We start from the raw sequence: 12,667 nt of genomic DNA, 5'->3' as shown, positions 1-12,667 counted from the left end.
TATTTTGCAACAGCATGCCATTTGACACATAATTGCCGACGTGCAAAACGCCTTTGCCACGAGCAACCTAGCTGCATTGCGTGTCTCCATTCACTAGGCTGTGCAGACCATCAGTGAGCGCAACGGTGAAAGAAAACGACTCGTTTTCTTGGCCGAACATGAACAGTGCCACATAATTTCTGCAATGAGTGGGCGCGTCACTCTTGATGTGGGACGACATGAGTATACATTACTCTAAGCAGTAGTGAAAATCAGGTAAAAGTTCAGGGGAGGATGAAATGTTGAATCAAACAGAAATCCTTGCAACACAAGGTGTCGCTGGAGCCGACGTTTTGAGAAGCGAACTTGTTTTCTTCAAGGCTGCAACTGCCTTCCTTAACATAGTACACGTGCATGTTTCATACACTCTTCTCCGACCAAAACAAAAGAGAAGGGAAGAGCAAGTGCACAAACGGGGTTGATAGGACCGATGGGTCATCGTGCCGGATTGGGCGAGTCAAAAGGAAAGTGATAAGAGTGAGTAAAAAGGGAAAAAAAGTGATAGACGGCGTGGTATCGTGTGGTTCCAACAAACACCACCCATTCTCCTAAAAACATTCTAAGAAGCAACTCGGGTATGATGTCGCTGAACAAGACTGACAAGACGGTCAAGAAGAACTACGGGCTTCGGCTTCCGGACGAGTATGCAGATCAGCACATAAAGGTGTTCGGGTGCTGTTTGCATCGATAGCGTTTTTCCTTGAGTATACCCTGCCCCTGCATATTGCCCGCCCCCACTAACCACATATCGTATAAAATGAAAAAAAAAGACTGGCTTTCCCTTAGTTGTTAGTAGATGTAATCAACAAATATCCAACGGCAAAGCAGATTGATTTGATATTATACTAGCCACAATACTGTGCATGTTCGCAAGGGCACACCACGCCCAACTACATCACCCTACGCTGTGCACTCGTCCAGATGGAAAGTACTGTTTCCTGTCAAAGTGCGAATTTAATCTTGGGCTTTGCCTAGCGCATGCGGCCGATGCGGCCTTGACACCACACCAGCCTTGTGCGCAGCACGCAACGTGGTATGACAAGGGTCGTGGAAGGGTAATGAAAAGGGTCCTGCACAACCACCGTTTGAAGCACTCTTTTTCATCACCCGTTTGTGGGAAAACAATACAGATTACCCGAAATGAAAATCTTCTATCTGAAGAAAAATATATATTTCTCCGCGGATTGAAGTCCGGACCAATGTCTTTCCGGGGCGGTTGCCCCGCAAGGGCGTAGAACAACATTCTTAAAGTTATACCCGTGCCACACGGGCACAGGAAATGACATTTGCCTCCTAATGCCTTCAGATTTATTGCCATGCGCGCGGTGCTACACGGACGAACGAAACGGCATTCGCCCAAATGCCATTCGTCACCTAATGCCACCGTCAGAGCTCATTCGACTGAGAAATGCATATTCTCGATGGCACAGTTGACGAAGTGCTATATACCTAAATTATATAAAACTACATCCTGCTCAGCTGAAAATAAAGTTTCCACGCCTTTTGTTTACACTAATCACTTAAACAATCGCTTCAAACGTTGTATTTTGAATGCGACAGGCGCCATTTTCTTTTTAAGCTGTGGATCTGACTAGCGTTGCCTTATGTTGCTACGGTCTGCTGCAACGTCGTGGCACAAAGCAACGAACTAAATATTACGGCAGCGTAATATGTTTATTTTTACATTTAGTTACTCTATGAGGTATATGAAGCTTGTAAACGCATGTTTATTTTTTTATTACTACTCAACGACTGCTCACTACAAAAGATCCTGCGATCGACATCGTCAAGCCAAATGTCATTGAGCTTGGACGCGTAGCAGCTACGCCGAAAAAATGTCATTCGGGAACTGAATGCCTTGACTACCGAATGTCATTTTCTGTGCCTGTGTGTATCGTGAACTAGAACATATCTAACCGTGTGGCACACGTATTACAATGTCAGACCATCATTAAAGGTAGCGCTGTGTACGCGTGCTTCTCTTCTGTGTCCGTGTTGTACGCGCTGGCTTTAATGATGATATTGTACCAACTCGTTCAGCAAGGGGCCCTTATGATGCCAGACCAAGTAGCCCAGCAAGCAGACCTTCTCAGGTGCGTCATTTTACATGTAGTGAATATCAGCGCATATCCGGGCCTAGACAAAAGCACCGAGACAGCCCCTTCACCATCTACGTATTCTATTGCGCAGTTCTCCCCGTCGTGTTCAATCTCATATATTATCACAATATCAACCCTCGTCATGGAACAATTGCTTTCTCTACTTCAATATGCACTCTGCTGTATCTTCGAGCATCTCTGCGGCGGCGCACTGGGAGCGAAATATGACCAACTTGCGTGCCTATTCTTTTGAAGATTAACATGCTATTTTGTTATCAGCTGTTGCTTGTGAACCCGGCCCCCAGATTTTCCATGCTGTATAAAAGAAACTGTTGCCCTTGAACAAGTACCTTTCATGAAATCGCTATCTGTAGACAACTGTTGTTTCGTCTGTTTTTCGACGTACTTCTGCACACGTCATCGCGACATGCAAAAAATACGGGCACTCTAGTGCAACACATCGTTTTGCCGTATGTTAGCTCTACGGCTTCTTTTGATGATAATAATCATATTATCTGGAGCTGTACGTCCCAAAACCCAGGTATGATTATGAGAGACGCCGTAGTGAATGGGCTCCGGAAATTTTGACCATCTGGTGTTCTTTGACGCGCACTGACATCGCACAGTACACGGGTCTCTAGCATTTCGCGTCTATCAAAATGCGAGTGCCGCGTCCGGGATCGAAGGTTGCTTTTGACAGACTGCCGCATCTTATTGACAACAAGTGCCGCATGAAATGTGGCATTGACCTTCAACGCAGTAGGGGTTATACACGTGTACATCAACAGTACCGATGATACCTACCTGAACAGCCGCAATGGAGACAAAGCATGCCTTAATTGTTTTGCACCGAGGCTTGTCGGAGATCAGCGTATCCATCAGGTCCTCTCCAAATTTCTCTTTCAGGAGTGCGTGAGATTTCGAGATGGATTCGGCGAAGATGTCAAACTGCATCATCTGGCGTGCCATGCCGTTCCACTGGCAGCCGACGCCAGTGAAAACGAACCAGATGGGTCGCTTTTCAGACGTTACACGCTCTACAACCTTAACCACCTCCTTGTCGACGCCGTCCACTGGCACGATAGCAAATCCTCGATACGGGAACTGCTTGACGCTTCGCTGGCCGATTCGGTTGAGCAGGGCGTAACCGGAGTCCGGGTACGGTCCCTCGGCCTCTACTCGATCCAGTGTGCGCTGTAAAGGTGACAGTAAGCAGAAAAAAAAAACGTTGACTGTCTTTCATGTGCCAATAAGTAAACCTCAGGCACGTTTGTACCCTCTTAGACCCCAAGTTCATTGATCAGCCACCTCGCTCCGCAATTACGCAATTGTGTTTTTTCGCGTAACCATAGAATGGTTTTAGGGGCGAAGCTCCTTAAGGCGGCACCCGTTCGTCCCTCGTAGTCGTAGTCGTAGTGCGTAACCAGTCTTACGCTTTGACCTTCAAGGTGGTGCCGGTGGGAGATTTTTCCTGTGCGTTGTTGAACAATAAAAAATTCGCAGCGTGCGCGTTAACTAAAAGCCGAATTCTTCTGTCTCTCATTCCCCATTAGCAGCCATTGGCATGTTCCAGTAGGAAACGTTAGTAGAAGTAGAAGTGTAAGTGTTAGCTAAAAGCCGACTTCTTCTGTCTCTCATTCCCATTAGCAGCCATTGTTTACCTCCAAGGTAGTGCCTGGTGAGATTTCTCCTGTGCGTGATTAAACAATAAAAATTTTGTTCAAAACGCCGTTGATTGATGAAATAAACCAACGAAAGACGCCAGATGTTTTGTAAAAGCGAAACGAAAGAACGCCAGATGTTTCTAAAGCAAAACGAAAAGACGCCAGCTGCTTAACGAAAGACGCTAGATGTTTTCTAAAGCAATGGTTTTCTAAACAATGAAAATTCACAGCGTACATGTAAAATTAAAGTCAGCTGCAAGTCGTCATAACTCATCGAACCTTTAGTATAAACGCGCCCGATCTCACGTCGGTGATGATGTGCTGGGCAGAATTCACGGAAGATTCACGGTTTACCGATGAACCTCCGCAGCTTCGCCCACTCATCACCATTCACTCCGTGGATATGCTGTGATTTTTTTTTGAAATAGAAACGAGAAGAAAGTGTTATTTCTTCGGCGTTGGGGCATTTTTTTTATTTGAAAATAAACATTACACTCGTAAGCCATGCAGTGAACTCTTAATAAATCTCCTAGACGTCTCTACCATTCGTTGTCATTGCCGTTAAAAATATTGCGAGTTTTATATCACTAACACCTATATGATGTTGACATACACAGTAGACCTGGACTACGTAACAAACTTGACGAACTGGGGTTATTTTACTTACATAAAGTCAACATTTCTCTGTTGTGCCTCCCTTGAAATGCAGATGTGCTGTGTCGAAATCGAACCTGTGTCCGCCAGCTAAGCGGGGGCAAGACATTCAGCCACTAATCTTCCGTGAGGGCTGCAATTTCAGGTTTAGGCGCCGTCACTTAAGAAAATGAGGAGCATGCGATCGTTTTTGGCTGTGCACGAGACTACCGAGTACGTATGAGTCTATATACTTCAGTTACATAACGCGATGTCACCGAAATCAGTGACAAAACATACATGCAATCTTAAGGCAATATATTTTATAGTTTGGCGTGCCAACAAGCAGGGCGAAAGCGTTTTTAGGCTACGCTGGCGAAAGCGCGCACCTAAAAGGCGTCCGCAGGAGCTGTGTCTTGCAAGCGCGTGATCTATTCCGCCGGAACTATCGCCGGCGCCAACAATAGCCGCCGCAACTACCTGCAGCCGGAGAGCGCAGTAGGGGAGAGTCCCCGCGCCAGAAGGGAACTTCGCACTCGAAGGGGGGAGAGAAATCGCGTTTTCTCTACGAATATACTTTCATTTATATTTCTTAGAATATCGTCAAACATAATTTTGTTCGCACCTTCCCCACCGCTAAGCTTGCTGATGTGTTAGGCAGCGCAACATCTCTGTTGCTACAGACAGTAACGATGGTCGGGCGTTCATATCTAGACAAGAATGAAATTTGACAACTTGAAATGACGAGTCATCTCGACAATCTTGATGAAAGATCAGATTGTCGCATCCGAAACCGCTGATCGGCAACAAGCCTCGCGGGCTTATTCGTGTACACCCGCGAGTCATGTGCTGACGGCGGCATAATGTGCGAATTATGGCACAATATGTACCATGTGCAGCGCGATGTTAGTAACATTCCATGTATATATATATATATATATATATAAATATATATATATATATATATATATATATATATATATATATATATATATATATATATATATATATATATATATATATAGTCTGCAGTGCACCAGCGCGTCATGTTATCGCAGGGGCACGATACGATACGTGGTGTCAAAAACGGCGAAGCCATGTCATTTTAGCAACAGAAAACCAACAGGTACGCACACGGAAAATGCATCTCGTAAGATCACTGCGTACTTTAACCCTGACTGGAGAAATAAGCAAGAATTGGCAGTTGTTCAAGCAGAGGCTTAGCTCAGCTGGACTGCCACGGCAACATTCGAAAAGCCACACCCTCAGGGGAGAAAAAAAGTACTCTGTTTCCAAGCATCAACGGCGAAAAAGCCGTGGAGACGTTCAACACATTGAACTTCGCGGAAACTGATGACCGCAACGACTACGACACTGTAATAAAAACATTTGAAGAGTACGGCACCAGAACGGCAACTTTAGCGAGTGGGTATGCGTTCATGTTTGGTTGATGCATCGCACACTGGACAAGGACTACGAGAGAAGAATCACAGGACTAGCACTCACTCACAACTAAGTTGCTCGGATAAAAACAAGCATACATATAGGTGATGTACAACATAAGTAAAAAAGAGAAAAAATAGAAAAGCCCCAAGCAAGGAATACAGATAAACATTTGTATCATATTTTGCAAGTACGGCATAAGTACATCAATTCTGCGTCACTGAGCGAAAGTGACGGCTGGTTGACGCACTTATAACCTTTCCTTCAAATGTGGAATACGTAAATGAGTCCTCTTGCTATCTGCTCTTTTTCTCGTGATAGTATCAATGTGTCGCTAATGAAGGGTGCGCAGTCGCACTCGTGACAATGAGCGGTGAGAGAGTTCATGTTCCCGATGCAATAACGTTCATGTTCCCGAACACGAACGTTAATGCATCTTGCGCTGTGTACGTTTTTCCGTATGATAATGACATCTGCTACACAATGGCCTCATTATTATCCGTATAGTGAAAGGGTTGGGTAATTCCACAGTTACCAGGAACGCTTTCATTGCCTTTGCTGTGCTTAGCAATAATTTTTGCCCTTTTGCGCTATGGACACAACGTTATCTGGAGACCAAAAAGCTACGTCAACACCATATCTTTCGAACAGTGTGCCACCCGGTGAGTTTACGGTATGACTGTGTACTGGTTTTTCTGGTGGTCCGTTAATAGTATTGCCACGCGCGCTTCTTTTGTTCATTTATATAGCTGGTCCGCTGCACGCGTAGCCGCTGCCATGCGCAAGTCGCGCCTTAATGTCTGGGAACCTTCCAGATTATGTTAGAATCTTATAGGCTTGAGCGCGAAAACGCAAACAGCCGACAATATTCTGGATTTAACGCGGCCACCAGCGATAAGGCTCAAAATGTTCGATGCCGCACTGCAAAGACAACCCGGATCTTCGAACTAGCCGGCGTCAGAAAGGACTACAACCAGAGTACGGGCTCCTTCCCGAAAACGCCAGGTATCCCAAGACCGCCACGTGAAGTGCCGACACGATGAAAGCCAATCTGCCGCCTAAAACGGTCGTGATGCAGCAGCCAAGGGAGGCGCCGACTTTCCGTGGATCGTCTTTTGAAGACCCGGAGAGCTGACTGGAGACGTACGACAGAGTCGCCACCTTCAACCACTGGGACTCTGAAGACAAGCTGGGCCGCGTCTACTTCTACTTAGAAGACGCCGCGAAGACGCGGTTTGATAACCGAGAATTGAAACTTCAAACCTGGCTCTTCTTTCGGACGACGTTCCTTAATATATTCACGAGCATCGTCCGCAAGGAAAAGGCCGCTGCTTTGCTGAAGACAAGAGTGCAGCTAGCGAATGAGACCTTCACCATCTACACGGAAGAGATGACGCGATATTGCCGCCTGGCCGATCCTGCCATGCCTGAGGAGAAAAAGGTCCGCTTCCTTATGCGGGAAGTGAAACAAGACCGCTTTGCAGGATTGGTGCTTAACCCACCAAAAACAGCCACCGAATTACTTACGGGGCTACAACAATTGGACAATCACTCGAGATGCCGACTAAGCATTACAAATGCTCAACCCTGTCTTGAGGCTACACCAAAGCACACTCGCTAGGCACCATGAGAGCGATCGCGCGGAGGAGCTGCGCAAGCTGATATGTTCGGCGTAGCCTCAAGTGGACTTGATGGCCGACACGGTCCCCGAGGAAGTCCGGCATTCGCTTCGAATACCTGAACCACCGCAACCTCAGCCGCAAGACTTGATCTACGCTGCTGCAGCCCGACGCACCGCCCGTTCCTCCACGCCCACGTCAATACGCCGCACAGCCGCATGCCGTCGCCAGACTCTGCGGCCATCACCGACGCCATACCGCCCGCCTGTCGGCCAGCGCTACACCCCCGATGACGACAGATGTTTGGTGCGCACCCGACTACCGCCTACTCTGCTACCATTGCGGAGAAGCTGGCCGCACCTACCAGTACCGATAGATGGGACTGCGTGGGTTCGCCATCGACGCGCCGCGTCCACAGCAGGGTGAACGACGACGCGGCATCGCCGACTATCTCGCAGGATCGCACTGGACCGCCTGAGGACCTTCCCGATAGCAGTCGTCAAGTCGCCAGGTCTCTGCTCAACACCGACGATACACTGACCCAACGCGGGGCCGGTCACCTATTTCGTATCTGGACTACTAAGGGCAGCAACCGATTGAGGTGTGGTTGCTGCACGATGAAATACCGAACACCTTCCGCCGCCGACGACAACGCCGCGGCGAAATCTTAAGGACACGACGCAAACCAGAGTGAGCCCTTACGGCGAAACGTCGGGGTCTGAAGAAGACCGGTCGACGCGACGTAGAAGCAGCGGGACAAGCCGACCTAGCCATGACCCCACGCTGCGACTTAACTGTGACGTAAGACCATAAACTAGCGACCTCGACGTAGTCTTTGACGGCCACAACGTCACCGCTCTCGTCGACACTGTAGCCGACTATTCCGTCGTCAGTGAATCGTTCGGCACAATGTTCAAGAAAGTTCGGACTGCTTGGCAAGGCCCCGAAATCCGGACCGCCTGAGGCCATCTAATAACGCCGGATAGAGTCTGCACCGCAAGAGTCACCGTATAACGGGACTAATCCTGAGAACTTGGTAATCTTACAACATTGCTTCAGGGATGTGATACTTGGGATTGACTTCCTAGGTGACCACGGCGCCGTCATTAATCTGAGGTCTGAGTTAATAACACTAACCTCAGAAATAGCGCTGCCGTCCCACATGACACCAGGGAACCGCGCATTTAATGGGATACAAGAACTGATTGAAGAGCCGCTGTCTTGCCGCTGTCTTGCCTTGCGCAAGGCCGCGGTAAGCCTGCAACGGACCACTTACATATATATAACAAAAGTAGTGCGTGGAATTATTTATTTAGCAGCGCGCAAAATGACACAATCACGCACACATATAGGACGCGAACGCAAGCGCTGTGCTGCAACTGATGCTTTGTTGTCGGCAGACCCGCTTTAGAGAGAATAATACGCACATGCGCACTGAGAGCAGTGAAGATGATCAAGACCACAAATAAAAAAGCAAACTGCAGAGATATGACGTGCTTCTGATAAATATTTTAAATAATATGTTATTACAGACCGAGGTATCGGCGTTCTTCTTTAGAAATTGATACCGAGGGGCAAGTGACACATATATCTTTCTATTTATCGATTTCCACTGTCGCGAGTATTTCTCCTGTTTCCTTCTTGTGCTCCTTGTGCACAACCTCTGTTCCTGTCAGAGTGGGAGCACAGCGAGAATCCCTACAATGGAAGGCCAAATGCACGGAATCTTTGGCCGAGAAGTGACGGTTGTGTTCTATTGGACGCGTGTTCAGGCCTCTTCTCGTCGAACATTGTAAACCTTGTTACAGGTCAAAAGGATCTCATAGATCACATCCTCCGTGCAAGTGACCTAGGAGTTACGACGCTTTATTTCGCACGGGTGCGTGTGCTTGTTTGCACCGTTCACCTTTCTACGCAGACCCGACGATCGCACTGGTGCCGAGAACACTATATCAACGTCGGCATTTCGGCCTATCTTTCCCGGACTGCGCGAAATGGCGTGTACAAAGGGTATGCCCACAATGCTCCGGTTTTCCCTGCTTTTGGTGCCACTCGTCTTTTTGTCCTCTTGTACAAGCATTCTTGCAGCAGAAACCAAGAAGTTCGATGGATACCCAGAGTTCCTGATGCGGCTCAGCTGGTTATTGAGGCTGGCTTCACATTTGTGCGGACAGGATTGTTGGAGGGCGCTAAGGAAGCAGGAGAGGGCAATTGCTCTCTTTACAAGTTTGGAGTTCGTGGATTGGTAAAGAAGGGCGGGTTTGTTGCCCCTTGAATCATATGTCCAATATATATGATAAGCGTATACAAATACACCAAGGTTTAAAAACCTGATATAACCACTGACCGTCTACTTGTTCGTAAGTATCAAGGTGCACGATACGAATTAAATGCCGCCATAGCGTTAGATACTGCAGCACTAATGAAACTAAAACCACCTCAACTTCAGCTCCTCTCAGACCCACGGAACTGTACCAAGATGATCACTTAAACAGAGAAGACCACCAAAGCGTCTGGCATATGACAGACATGCTTCACAAGTATCCAGACCATTGCTTGCAGCCATGGCTCTGTGTCAGGGGTTGTGACCATGCAAACCCCTTCCAAAGCTGGCTCCTACATTTACTGAAACTCGTGTTCTTTTTTATTGTAAGCGGAGGACTTGCCATATCGCAGCCCACAGATGCAACAAGCCAGTGATGCGCATGCACCCTTTTATTTATATATATATATATATATATATTTGTATTTCATGTATTTAAAGGAAAATTGAAAAAGTGTTTATTCAGTGTATAATGGCTGTACATATCTAATTTTGTGAAGTTGGTTTGTGTGTAGTTTGACTATTTAGTAATGTACTTCTTACTAGTAACACTTATAACAAGCAGTTCTTCGCTTTTCTTAGTTTAGTTTTCCATTGTATTAACAAAGGAGGTCCCGCCTGCGGTGTGTAACCTTGGGACCTCCTCCTGCATATTTACCTGCAATGTACTATATTTTTGACAAGACTAATAAAATTTGATTGATTGATTGATTGATTGATTGATTGATTGATTGATTGATTGATTGATTGATTGATATACAGGACTTGTGCCCTTTACAAAAAATCCGTACCGCTCAGTAATTACAATTACTTCTTCGAAGTGACTGAGCAATTACAGAAATGTCATCGATTACTTTTGCATTATTAACCTACCAAATTTTGTTTACGTAACACAATAACGCGAGCTTACTGAAACTCAACAAACTACTGTGGCTTCCAAGGTAGAGAGAAGGATGGAAGCTTGCGTGGCGGCTGGGAGGTTTACCGTGCCTTCTGTGATATAAGTGTTACGCGTTGTTAACTTGAAGCTGTTTTGCAAAGCTGTCGTCGCCGATTCTCCCACGTTTCCTCGTTAAAGGGTCAGCTGCTACAGCGAACGCTCTCTCACTGCATGCGCTGGAGGAAAGAGCGATATTGTAACGTAGGAACACATTGCGCACCAGCGTGTAGTTCCTCAGTGCTTCGATGCTAGTATCGGTGTCCTCTATGGAGCGTCAAGCTTTCCTGTTTCTGGAGCTCGTGTAAGGCATCGCATGTAAGGCCAAGGAAGAGGTGAAATAAAAAATACTGCAGATCCCACGCAGTGTTGGAATGGATGTAATACGAAGCAGCCGGCAAAGTGCTGCTATATCGCCTTGTTTGTCTTTGAGACAAGGCGCAGTCATTCATGCCATGGGATCTAGTTCACTATATATCGTGTGTCTGCCATGCATGCATGATTGTACAATCCGGTATATATCATGCTAATGAAACGTAAATTCTGGATTATACAACGCATGACCTGTCATTTATGTTCATCACGCATTAGTGTCATGCCATACCAATTCCGGTATTGATCCAGTGTCATAGTTTTCATGTTGCCACCTGTGATTTATGTTCGTCTTACACTGACATCGCGCAATACCAGTTTTGGTGTATATCAAGAGGGCTAAACGCCACGAGTGCACCATGCCGCACATGACTTGCATCTCACGATTTTCACGTTACCCCGTTTGATTTACATTCACCATACAGTCTCGTCGCGTAATACTATTTTTGGTGTCCATTAAGCGAGCGAAATGACCGCTAGGGCACACATGAGCGTGGCATGTAAATCATGTCGCTCATGACATGAATATCATGACTTTCATGTCACCATGTGTCAGTATGTTCGTCATACAGAAATGTCTCATCATACTAGTTTTCGTATGTATCTATTCATTTAGGCGGCCACGAGCGCCACGACACCATGTAGTCTAAATCATGTGTACATGACATGCGTTTCATGATTTGTGCTTTAGGACCTGTCACATATGTTCGCCATACACTCTCGTCACGCGATACCAATTTTGGTATATATCAAATTAACGAAACGCCCGCAAGAGCCCCAAGACCGAGGCATGTAAATCATGCTGTTCATGACATGCATGTCATGATTTTCATGTTATGAGCCGTCACTTACATTTGTAATACGGTCACGTTGTGTTATACCAATTTGGTATACATCCCATTAACGAACGGACAGGAGAGCACAAAGTCGTAGGCGGATAGATAGATAGATAGATAGATAGATAGATAGATAGATAGATAGATAGATAGATAGATAGATAGATATAGATAGATAGATAGATATAGATAGATAGATAGATAGATAGATAGATAGATAGATAGATAGATAGATAGATAGATAGATAGATAGATAGATAGATAGATAGATAGATAGATAGATAGATAGATAGATAGATAGATAGATAGATACGCTCAAAGTCGCAGAAGTTCGCTAAGAAACGCTTCACATTTAAAACAACGGCGACCGCTCTGCAGGGAAATGCGACCGCTCTGCAGGGACCCCCCGTCTGACAGGACGGGGTCCGCGCAGAGCGGTCGCATATTTTTCGGGGCGTGAGCTGCCGTAGAAGACAGGTTACAGATTGATTTTGGAAAAACAAGTAACTGATCACCAGTAATCAATTACAAGAATATGTAAATAAATACCCAGAACGTTATGGTTTCGAGAAGGTAATTGGGGGTATTATGAAATTATAAAAAAATGTCATTGATAACAAGTAGTCGATTACTTGTAACGCATTACGTAATACTCCGATATATGTATATATATATATATATATATATATATATATATATATA

General features: G+C 45.9%; 1 pseudogene; it reads right to left on the bottom strand.

Moving 5' to 3' along the window:
• The window catches only part of LOC119399459 (fatty acid synthase-like), a 178,245-nt pseudogene that overhangs the window by 122,018 nt on the left and 43,560 nt on the right, over window positions 1-12,667 (bottom strand).

This window comes from Rhipicephalus sanguineus, chromosome 7 (assembly GCF_013339695.2).
Source record: "Rhipicephalus sanguineus isolate Rsan-2018 chromosome 7, BIME_Rsan_1.4, whole genome shotgun sequence".
Classification (NCBI taxonomy): Eukaryota; Metazoa; Arthropoda; class Arachnida; order Ixodida; family Ixodidae; genus Rhipicephalus; species Rhipicephalus sanguineus.
Note: the sequence above shows the minus strand (reverse complement) of the source record. Positions and strands in the feature narration are given on the sequence as shown.